Source organism: Corapipo altera, unplaced genomic scaffold (assembly GCF_003945725.1).
Source record: "Corapipo altera isolate COAL_440 unplaced genomic scaffold, ASM394572v1 49, whole genome shotgun sequence".
Taxonomy (NCBI): domain Eukaryota; kingdom Metazoa; phylum Chordata; class Aves; order Passeriformes; family Pipridae; genus Corapipo; species Corapipo altera.
Genome location: NW_020884879.1, coordinates 12098144 through 12110876, shown reverse-complemented (window position 1 = coordinate 12110876; position 12733 = coordinate 12098144). Strand labels below are relative to the sequence as shown.

Genomic DNA, 12733 nt, shown 5'->3' with positions numbered 1-12733 from the left:
ATAATCTGAGAATTTGAGATTATTGCTATGGCCATAGCATACTACTTTACCTAAGGATCAGCAGTTAGTTTTTCATGTCTCACACCCATGCCCTATGTCTTCTTCACAACAAGGACAAAACTAAGCTCCCTCTCACACCTTCTAAACCACTGAGTGAGGTAACAGCATTAAAGCTGGAGTAGATTTACAGTTAAGGTCCAGATCTAAAAAAGCCTTTTTCTCCAGAGCTGAAGCCAATGAAAACAAGTTTAAACCAGAGTTTCATTTGAGAGGCAAGGAGGAAGGATACATCAGCAAAGCAGTGATGCAAGGAACATCTACAAGATAGAAATCTATGGAGCGCCTCTATTTCAAACCTATGATCACTATACTGTCCAATCATTTATACTTTGTTAGAAAAGCGGTGTCCATCTTACTTCAAAAAAGACATACCACCTTTTAAGATAACGGACACAAAGGTGCAACAGAATATACCTTGAAATCTTTTTACAGTTTTGAGAACTAGATCGAAGATTTCAGTGATAACCACAAATTTCACATTTCACTGGAGCCAGAAACTGTCCAGCCAGTTTTTCCCCTACTTCTTTTTGACCTAGGCATCTGCAACTTTGAATGAATTCAAACTCAGAAAACTACTAATTCATCCATTTAAATTAATTTCCTATTTCTGCTTCACCATACTGTAGCTACTTAATCTGAGTGTCTTGTAGCTAGACAGACTATCCTACCTAATAACTCCTTAAACCATCAGTAGACACTCACTCCACTGTCTGTTGTTCCCAAACTTAAGAAATCACAAGCTGGATTCTCCTTGACCCTGATCTTTTATTTTCCCTAGTAATGCTCCAAGTGCTGAACACGGGATGGGGAAGCTTCTTTCCAAAACATTGCACAGCCTCTTCCCTGACTGCTCTGTACTCTTACTGTTCAACTAAACTCCCAAACTATTAACAACATGGTAGTTCCTCACTACTGAGTACAAATGAGAGACTGAGTCATGCAAATATTATCCATCAATAAAAACATTCATGTCTCACCAAGTCCTCTCCTGCTTGTTCAGTGTTTCATTCACTCCATGTTTTTCAAAAAGGCAGCACATCTCATGGGCATGGAACCTCTCTTCTCACTCTGCATGGAACATGTGTGGCAGCTGCATTTGCATAGAAAACCTCCCAGAAGCATATTACACCTCTGATAATGCAAAATACATCTATCATCCCAAAAGGCAAACAATTGCTCCTATCAGCAACTCTATATTTTATTCCTCCATAATCAGTTTCTGCCAACATCAAGCTAATAAATGCATGATCCCCAGTTACAAATCAGTGGTTAAGTTACACATATTGTATTAGCTGGGATGTGGGGGCAGAGGGGGGCTAATTTGAGAAATACATAGAAACTTTGCTTTCAGGAGAATGAGAATTAGCACTTTTAATGTGCTCTGGGATTTCAAGTTGAATGTATGAACCACTTAAAAAAAAAAATCACTTTACAGTCATTTCCAACTGGTTGCCTAACACCCATCTCCTAAGTGACTATCATCAAAACATAACCATAACACTAGCAATGAATTAATATTAAAACCCTTCAGTGAGATCACAGAAGTCCTCAAAGAACAGCCCAAGTTGTCAGAGCACACTTCTCCCACACTCTGAATAGTAGTTAGGTTCTGGAAATAAAAGCTTTGTTCAATTACTAAAGTGGGTGCTAGGTACATTTCTCATTTACACATATAATTTTGAAATTCAAACCAATTTGATGGTGTCTAAACAGATTTTAAAAGCCAAGAACGACTACTTTCAAAAAGAAAATGATGCAGTAGTCAGAAAAAGGGGAAGCTACACTCACTCACTAGGACAATTTGACTAGCAAGGGACTGCACTCGGACAATTTTATTAACTTTGGCAGTGATAATTTATGAAGTTTTGCAGAGTTTCTGTGTACCAGCAAGTCAGAAGTGGTTATAGTTCTTCACTTATAAAACGGAAATTTTGTTGTTCACCTATTTTGCGTTACAGAAATACTTCTCAGTCACAGGCCTGCATTGCCACTGTCTCTGCTGCTGTTGGTAACTCACCAGATTCACTCAGAAGAGAGCAACGGCTCAGCGATCTATGAAAGGGATAATCTAAGTGACTGCAGGATGGAAGAAGTGCTAAAGACAAGAGCAGCCTAAAATAGCAGTCTGAAGATGGGCAGCAGGCATCTGCCTGCCGAAAGCAAAAACACCTCACGAGGTCAAGTTCCCCAGCTCCTAGGCCAAGAGAGTGATGACCATGTTAAGGTTTCTTAACACCTCCCTTGACTCCCTGCAACTTCTCACTAGTTGCATATTTTTGTCTTCACAAATAAGGCTTCAGCTATTTCTCTGTCTGTCTGCTGCATCTTAACATTTAGCATCACTGTGCCTTTCTGAGCCCACCACGGAGCAAAGCACAAATGCTCCTCCCAGGACAGGGGGCAGCTGCCACATAGGACAGGCCTACAGCATCACGCACACAACTAAGATGAGTAAATACGTTTGCTACAAAGAAATGCACCTAACAAAGTTTCTCAAGATACTAGATGTCTTGCATGCCGAGTTTCTGAGAGAAAAGGAAAACAAGCATGCAAGCCATTTTCTCCAAAACCACAACCCCTTAATTCCCCGGGTCAGCACGGTGTCTGGTCCTTCAACATTTTACTCGGCTCAGCAGATGAGGAAACAGTCACACCAGAAGGCCCTGTAACAGATGGAAACCAGAGCAGCTGGAGAGCAGGGAAATGTCTGTGCAGGCGAGGGGGTGGGGTGGGGGCAGAAAGCCCATCCCCACTCCGGAGCTTTAAAGCTGTGTGCAGCCATCACGCCGTACTGCAAACTCAGCCCCCGGATCTGCTGGGGAGAAAGTTGAAGGAAGCAGTATGTGGCCGGATGATTTAGTGCTTCCCAGACTTCCCATCAGGAGAGCAACACTGAGCCATGCAACACAGGCCTGCAAGCACTGGGTGTGAGCCCCTCAGGGGAACGAGAGATAGTGGAAAAGAGCAAGCTGGGCATTTGCCTTCTTCATGAAAAGCACTGCAGATGAAGAACTGCTAGCTGGAGAAGGCCTAGAACTGGAATGGTGAGGAAGGAAACAAAACTACATATGCATACTGGAGAAACAGTAAGGAAACAGTGAATGAATTAATACCAAAACCTGTGAAGGCTTGAGGGATTTTTTTTCCTTCTTTTTTTAAAAAAAGAGGTATTACAGAACCAAAGTGGCACAGAGATACATTTTTAAAGAGAAAAAACCCAACATGGTAAATGAGGAAGAGTAAGAATTGAAGAAAAAAACCTGCCATATGGTACAACTATTCCACTACAGTTTAGATTCACAGCTTTACAACACCTGCGCAGTAAATAACCACATTAAGTCATACATGATGTCACCAGTATTTCCTTTCTCAACTTAGTTAACTATTCGGGAAATACATCTAACAGGGGGTTCTATACTGTTGGAAAGACAAATGACTGTCCATGGTTAAGATGCCCATTCCCTGACAGAGTTTGGACAGCAGCCTATCGCCAGTTCCCAGATGAAGGAAACAGACCAAGCCCTATGAGGCAAAGTAAGCCATTAAGCAGGGAGTTTATTATAAACAAGAAGAGTGAGGTGGGTTTTTTCCTTGTTTGTTTGTTTCTTTTAATCCGCGTTGGAACTACTTTTGCTCCTCAAGTCAGGAGACAAGAAACTAAACTGATCAACGCGTAAGACGGAAGTCCTCATATGAGAGCAGCAGATTACAGCGTTAACCCAGATAATGCAAACAAGGTCAGTCAATGTAAAAGGCACATAGAAATACTCCATTTTCTATGTATGTGTGTGTGTATATGTATATGTATATATAAATGTATATAAAAATGTAAAAACCTGTTCTTTACCTGGCCTGCCATGTAGAATTAGGCTTTGAACATTGATTTTCAACAGCTGTGAACAAGTGCAAAATTGACAGGACAGTGGAAAGTTTTCATGAAAATTTTTCCTCCTTAGTTATTTCTGTTCCTAACCTCAAGCATGATGCTTTTGTTCTACTATTATCCCAAACATCTCAAGAAAATTCAGGTGCAGTCTGACACCAGAGGTAAGCTGATCTAACCATTAGTTGCCATCAGAAGATAGTCACCACAGGGGTAGCTGAACAGCAGTGACAGCACAAGGAAAGAAGCAAGAGTGGTATGGCTGATTTCAAGCATCACAACCCATTGGATCAACTTATTACTATATCATTCATTCAAACTGCCTTCAGGCCATGGCCAGGTGGTTCAGCAACTTAACCTGAAAAGCACAACAGTAAAACAAGCCAGGCATTTGCTATACAGAAAGAATATGAGAAACCACTGTCTGCTGGTATGACTTGCAGAGAAAACAATTTATGAATTTTAACTTGGTCAAATATAGGAAAAATATTTTGCATCCAACTAATCAAGCACACAATCAACATTGAACACTACACAAAGCAAGGGAAATCTTGCAGTTCCCTCTAGCTACTCCTGCTGGCTGGAAGATTCCTGACCTAGAGCTATTTCATACAGTGTAAAACTCCAGTGAAGGATGTGCTGAGATCTGGCATTAGAATTTCTTTTAGACAAGAAATGTTATATTTCAGTGTGATTTACGAAAATAAAGGCCATTTGTGAATACTAAGGATATTTGTCAAGAGAGTCAAAGAACAGGTTTTAGTTAAGACATTCCAAAAGCAATTAATCCATAGTGCTCAGAGGACTGCCTCCAGCAGTTCAAGCCAAGCACACATACAGTTCCTCAATGAATGGTTGTGATGGATAAACACCCTACTTAAAGGGAGAATACTTCATCAACACCCATTCAACACCTAGGAAGCCTTCTGGACCTAGAGAGGTAAAACTTTCTTAGATTTCCTCGGTACACTTCCCCTGCTCACATTGTACTTGTCTGCAGTCTTACCTAAATCCCCACATGAAGAGTCCATTAGCATAAGATAGGGTTTTACATATTCTTTTTTTTTTAAAACATATTCACCACAAGAATTTTTAAATATATCCCACTATTTGAAACACTTTTGTTCCAAGAGCTGACCATTACAGACTATTTTCTAGATATGGCAGGACAAATTCCTTCCTGTCTGAGAGTTTCCATGGTAATAAAAGTCCCCTTTAAACACATTCACGGTGGTTTGGGCAGGCCAAACAGGCAGCCTTTGTACTGAAAAGCTCCCTCTTTGTACTCCTCTGTGCTGATCCTGCACAAACTACCGTAAAAGTGTATTTTAGTGGAGGCAGAGTAAAACTAAGGCTCACATCAGTTTCACACGACAACTGTTTATTCCACAGCACAGATACAATCCTTTGGAAGATTCCCTTCCCAAAGAATTTCGAGTGGTTGGAGAAAACAAGCTACAGGACAGCCTATGACACATTTCAGCAGATCTAACAGCAGCAACTTTGCCACTTCCACTATTAAAAAAGACAAACTGAAATGACCATCCTCCTTTTCCCTTCCCCCCCTCCATCATGTAGTCTCATTGCTATTTGGGGATGGCATATTTACACCAGTGCATGTGTCTCTGGTTAAACAAGAGTGGTCTCAATCAATAGCTCCGCATCAGCATGCAGATCTATCATGGAAAGGGACTGAACCACACCTAATGGGTGGTTCAGAATGTTTCTATATATTCCTCCAAACAACCAACCAACCAACCAACGTTTTTTGAATGTTCAACAAAGCACTTCACTTTAAATTTCTATCTATTCACATTTGTGCTTTGGCACCTTTGAGTACTAGCACAACTTCCAGAACATTTAGGTCTTGCTACAAGCGGAACATCTTTTTATTAGGAGTTTACATTTCAGTACTTCATGCAGTATTTCAAATTTAAAAAGATTTTTTTCTGCTACAACTGTAGCAGACCTTCTAGAGATGCTGGATCAACTCTACAGACAACAATTCTCTTAAAGAACCAAATCATTAAGCATAAACGTGCAACCCTAATTCACTAAGAAAGGTTTCAGCTATTCCTTAGATTTTCCTTTGTTAGTCTTCAGAAACTTATATGGAGGTTACTTTAGATAAAAAGTCTCTATTTCCTGGTCAGGTTTGGTCATTAGAGCTTTCAAAGTTTCAGATATCTCAGGAAGACTCTTAAGTGCAGTTCAGTTCCCAAGCCAGTATTTCTTTGTTTATAATAAAATACAGAAGAGAAAATGTAAGCATCTGATTTGCACAGTGAGCTTTTCTCCAGTGCTACCATTAAAATCCAGGGTGGTTTTTTTTCCACCTCATCTAGCAGATACTTCAGCATAGCACAGAACTCTCTTATCCCAGCTTTTGAGAGAATATATGAAGAAAGGACAACAGGAATAGCTCCAAGAAACCAACATAATGCTTCACTATCAGCAGTTTTAAAACACCCCTCAAACACACACATGCACACCTCCTTTCTCAGCTCTCACCCCCACCATGTAACTCATTCCCTGCTGGTTGTCATTGCTCCCAAAAAGTCCAGTCTTGACTACAGACTCTTTCCTTCCCAAGAATTGAAGCAGTTTGTATGGAAAGCATTATCTGGATGAGTAAAAAAAAAAATAATAATAAAAAAAATCAGTCTTTGGTCATTTGGTCATAAGAATTAAAATCCCTCATTTTTGTGAAATCTAATTTAGAGGAGTTTAGATTTCCTTTTTGGCAATAGAGGAAACAGCCTTAAAATTACAGCAAATTTAAAATTGTAGTAGGCAGTGCAGTACCATTTGAGTCAAGCAGACTGAATAGAAGGTGTGAGAAAGGCATGTTATGCGGAACGATGACAACCCATAAACCCAAGCTATGGCTGTAACTTTCTGGAGAAGCTTTTCAGTAGGCAGATTTTAAGGACAGGATCAGAGCAGAAAAATCAGGAGACAGCAAAGTATTCATGAAATGCCTCTCAAAATAACAGGTCTAATAGCTCACTGACTACTGGCAACTGAAAAATTATGGGTTTGGCTTCAGCAAAACTAACAGCATTTATTTTTTTCCAGTAGAAAATTTCAGCTCGGGGAAAAGAAACTGAACAGAATTTGTTTTGGTTGCCAGCAAAACCTGGTCTATCGCTTTAGTTGAAACTAGTCCAATTTAAACAAACATCAATGTAACATCCCACATTTCTCATGCTAGCAAATCTTATTACGAAGACTTTCCACAAACACATGGTATTGATCAGTTATTATCAACAACAACAACAAAGGAAGTCATACACAGTCCTTAAGGATCATTTGGAGTAAATCCATCTACGTCAGCAATCTAGCTATAAATCTATGTCCCTAAAAAGATGCAACATGTTAGATGATTTTCACTGTAGGTTGTAATATTTCTGAGTATGTTTAAATTGCCCTCAAATTATGCTTTATCAAGCCATCATGCTGATTGTAAGATAACTGAATATAATCAGAAAAGGTAAACTGTAGCTTCTATTTCTTATGCACCCACTTCTTAAAATCGAAGTCATTGTACGACAGAGATTTCATTACCACCCTGTTCTGACAGAAACCAATATTAATTATTATTTGAATTAACCTTTGAGCCATAGTTTTCATCAGTACTCAGTAAAGACATGGACAATTTCTAATTACATTCTACTCTCATTATAAGTCACCAGGCTGTAAAGCTGCATCTGACAAGACTGCTATACTTGGCCTTGAAATGCTTTGGACTTCACTATAAATCTTTCAGAAACATCTAAGAACTCATTGAATACAAGAGCTATCACACAGGATGCTTCTCCAACAATTTAGAAGCTGCTTTAAAGGGATACCAACTGTGATATGACGGAATTGCAATACTATTCCTGGAGAAAAATAAATTATCAGTGGCTTTATCATTTGGCATCACTACATAGGTGATCTTCTACCTAAAGTTACATACAGTGGATTGACTCAGTCCATCAAGTGCAGTGATCATCAACTAAATCATAATTATATTCAACAAATAATATAAGAAAATGAAAATGTATAGACTGGCAGAAATCTGATTCCCAAGCTTAGAGCAAATATCTACAGCATAGGCTGTATTTATTACGGACCGGAGAGAGAGGTTTGATCCACTAAAGTGTTATTAGTTCTCTAGCAGGAAATATGGATTTTAAGGGTCATAAATGAAGAATAACCTCTAATTAATATAAAATAAATTAGTGCAAGAGGGCAATTTTTTTTTTTTAATTTTTCAGCTTTACCTCACATAATCACTTTGCTGCAGTCAGTTAGCTATCCAGCAAAAAATGAAATAAACACATGGATACAGGGAAAGCAAATGCCATTCTGGAGAAAAGGTTTCTACCCTTGGCTATGCCAAATCTCTTGAACGAACAAATTGAACTTCTAAAAGAGTGATTTCTGGCTCTGTAACCCGAGCCTGATTTTCACAACTTCACAAAGCTCACATCTATGACTAACTCCAAATGTTCAATCTCTAAGCTAAAGACAGTTTTATTTGAAGGAATACCAGAGGCTGGGATCTATCAGGTTTCAAAACCAGAACTTGACTTAGCTGCTGACTCAAGACATATTTCAAGATAACACAGGCATATTTCAAGACACCATTTTTAACGTTCTACTGTTGAAAATACCTGTATCTTAAAACAGAAGCGTCAGTATGAAATCAGTTTAATTCCAGTGAATGACATTTCATGTTACAGAAACCTTGACTTCGACTAAGATGCACAACATATATGACTTTACATTTTTTCGCGTAAAAAACCAAACCAAACCAAAAAACCCACCTAAACAAAAAAACCCCCAACCAATGATCTTTCCTTCACAGATCACTTTTATGGGTGCTGTTAATTAGACAGAAGAACTAAGTTGCTAACTGCACAAAGATTTTAAAGGGAAAATCATAAGACACAAGAGAACCTAATATAAAGTTTGGAGTTTTTAAACACAGAAAATGACAGTTTTGCATGTATTTAAACATATTATGGATTCCATTAGTTAATGCACAACAACTTTGTAATCACACAGGGTAGAGATGGTCCATGACCAGAAGAATAGCTGGATGTAATCAGGCTTATCACAAGACAGAATATGGCAAGAGAATTCAGATCTCACAATTTTTAGAAAAGGCTAGAGGTGATGTACGGGATGTCAGTCTATAAAAATGCAGTGTTTGTAGCATTGGTGTCAACAGTGTTACCGATTGTAAACATGCCTCCATTTAAACACAGAAGTTGTATTTTTACTTCCAAGCCAGGTGATTAAGACTACTATCTTAAATCATGTCCCCATACTCTGAAACTATCCAGACCCTTCACTTGAGGGTCCCAACTTGCTTACCAACTCAAATGGGCCATATTGGTTTGTTCCTGTTTTTTCATCCTTGCAGTTACATGCTTTTCAGAAGGTACTCCAAACATAGAGCTTCTCTGTATTACAGTTAAATCTACCTGAATATTCAGATAAGCATTTTTCTTTTATACCCGATACATTAAATGCCTGGATTATTATTCTTCTCTACCAGCTAAAAATATGTAACTGGTAGTTTGACTATTTCTTTTCTAGACATATACGGGTAAAAGGACAAGAGAGGAATGAAAAGTCATCATTCTTCACTATGCAAAACCAGTGCTTAAACAGAAACAAACAATTTAATTCCTTCCAGCCAAGCGACGGGAAAATATCTGAGGATTCAGATCAATATCATATGGGGAGGAGGGAAAGGAGGCATCAGAACCATCAAAACCATGGTGGGTTAGTCCATCTTTATGAACATTTTTAAGTACTTTCCACACGACATTTCATAGAGTTTGCTATTGTAGTTAAACTTCAAGGTAGACCAAGATACATACTTCCAATTATGTATCCAAGCCTTTGAAAAGGCAAGGAAAACTGGCAACTTACTGTGAAAAAGAGTCAGTGTTGATTTTATTCTACAACAAAGCCTACATTGTGACTCTATTCTGCTAATGCATTAACTGCTTCACAAATCACAGAATCATAGAATGGTTTGGGTTGGAAAGGACCTTAAAGATCATCTAGTTCCAGTCCTCTAAAACAAAGCACATGATTTAACCTCATGCCACATATCCCCTTTAATAATAAAATTAAGATAATACTAACAAGATCATTAAATCACTAACACTAAATTTATTTGAAAAACGTATTTGGTCAGCAGAAAGGTTGCCTTTTAAAAGACGCAAAAAGATATTGCCTTACTGCTGGTGCATGAGGGGAACAAAAGTGGTACATGCCTTTGACAAGGATCACAGAAACAGGGGCAGATACCTATACATAATCCATAGCTTTGTTCATCCTACTAGATTAAGACCAACTTCCCTCTCCCGATGCCACTTTCAAAATCCCATGTGTGGGGGGCATAAGGGACAAGGAGGTTGAGAGAGAAAACAACAGCATTGCAGCACCTCGTTTTGCTTATCAGCTATTCATAGACCATGACGAAATCCCCAACTACCTTCATGTCATTTTTTCGCATCAAATTTGCTAGTTACATTTTTCAGCAAGCCTATAAGCAATGTATTCTAATAAATCAGCCTATAAAAGCACCTATTCCATTTAAACCTCAGCACTAAATGACTGATAGCTTGTGATCTTCCAATAGTAGAGATACGTCCTACTAATGCACAACTACACAGCTTTTAAACGAATGCTAGAATCCCCCTCCATTCTTCACTGCAGTTACTTCGGAGGAGAAGTTCAAAATGCATTCGTTAGGGAAGAGATACAAAAACTGGCAAGAGCACCCTAATGTTTAACACCTAAAAGACTTTACCATCTCAGAACACGCTGCTTTTGATTGTTTCTAGGCTGGACTAGTTTCAACTCTTGTTACTTCAGATTCTGTTACCAGCCTTTACTTTGCACACAGAAAGCCACTCCTCCACTTTCTTCTAAGTACTTTGCCAGTAATTAGATGAACTAAGTGACCACATCCTAAAATTCCTTTGAGTTCTTTCTTAAACCAAAAGCCTATACTTCTCTATAGTTCCTTTCCCTGTTACCCTCAGCAAATTTACTCATAAGCCCATTGATTGCAATTTAACTTGTATTTTAATCAGAATAAAAAACACCTTATGAGTTATCTTGCACACAATGGCATGCCATCTAGAAGCTGTAGTCAGATTCATGAGAAAGTTTAAAAATTAACAGATTTGCAGACTTACAACTTTCCAAGTAATTTTCAGCTAAGCAAAGGAACATAAATCTCAAAAAACCCGAGTACGAAGTGGTTATTATTTGTGCAAAAGTTTTTCTAAATATGGTACTCACACATCTATACATGAAGACATGAATAAACTCTTACTGTTCCACCACTGCTTCAAGCACCAAAGGTTTTTATACAGAGTGGTACTGTAGCATGTCACATACTATGATAAAACAGAGAGACCTCAGTATTAAACAATTAAATAATATATTACAGTACGGTTTTTCACACAGAGAACTAAGAAAAAGAAAAGCAGAAGTTATGGCTCCCATGATAACTACAGCTTGATTGTAATACTGTTTTATACTGTATATTTGAACAAATGCATCAATTTACAATTGATGGGGAATTATAACTGAAGGACACAGTCACATAATTTGTCTCACTCCAAAATAAATCAGTGGCATTCGAAATAAATTTCCATTCCACTTGTACAAGTTGGTAAGGTGACTGGTTTTCTGGCAAGAAGAAATCACAGTATAAAAGCATATAAACCATATTTATCAAACAATTTACATGAAGTTATGGTAAAGCACAGAGGGTAACACTGCTACATTTTAACTAAATCATGGACTATTTAAACATACATCAAATTATATTACATTCAGATTTGTTCATGTCATATTTGACTTAACTATATCACGACTCATGGCTACTGCTAATGAAATTCATTAAATATATTTAAACTTAGTATTCCTAAAAAAGCAACAAGCAACAAAAACACATTGTTGGAGCGCTTACTCTCAGGCTATCAGTAAGAACATTTTTCAAGAAGAAGTGAATAAATTGGACAAAGAGAACTAGCAAGGAAAATTGCAAACAAAAGATATGCTCCTAAAGGAGCAAATTCATAAAAGGTCCTTCCACAAATACCAGGTGTATGAAGCCTGCTAGAGAATCCACTGGACTAATATATAACCAAGATATGAAAAAAGTACTCCAAGAAAATAAAAATTAAAGTTTTCTGCATCTACTGTCATCGGAGAAGCTAAGGAAAGCTTTCTTCTTAGTCACATAAATCCTCAGAGGTAGTTTTGGTCAAACCAAAGCAAACAGTAGCAAGTTGCTAGTGTGAGATGGCATTCACCAAGAGTTCTGAAGAGCTGAAGGATAAAATATCCTATCTGTCCACTGTGCTGCATAATATCTCAGAGTCAAACACTACTTTCACATCAATGGTGCATCAGTTTTGAAAGGTGGTCACACCTTTAGCCTGCCAAGAACTACAGACCAACAAGTCCAAGGTCTCAGCAGGCCAAACAAGCAGAAGATAGAAGCAACACGGGCACGTAGCTAAGTACAGGCTACAGAAGTGACACCTATGCTTTCCCACAGAAAAGTCCTGTCTTACCAATACAGGAGATTTCACTGCAGCAATTGGTAAGTGGTCAAAGTTTGAGCTAACCTGGACGACCAAAACGCATGCCAGCTGCTGAACAAAGCTCCTCCAGCAATAGTTCCTAAGGAAACTAAGCTACAACAGCAAAAAAGGGAAGGCCTTCACATGGATAAAAGTAACCAGTTCAAAACAGGAAAAA

At 38.3% G+C, this 12733-nt stretch overlaps 1 protein-coding gene across 6 annotated transcripts in view; it reads right to left on the bottom strand.

Annotated features, from left to right (window-relative positions):
* CHD7 (chromodomain helicase DNA binding protein 7) overlaps positions 1-12733 on the bottom strand; it is a 129713-nt gene that overhangs the window by 101183 nt on the left and 15797 nt on the right. The window contains exon 3 of one of the 6 annotated variants that reach the window (XM_027638452.1): positions 6436-6566. The exons of the other annotated variants lie outside the window; for them this stretch is intronic. The gene's annotated coding sequence lies outside the window, so the exon portion shown is untranslated. The remainder of the gene's footprint in view (positions 1-6435; positions 6567-12733) is intronic. 6 annotated transcript variants of the gene reach the window in all.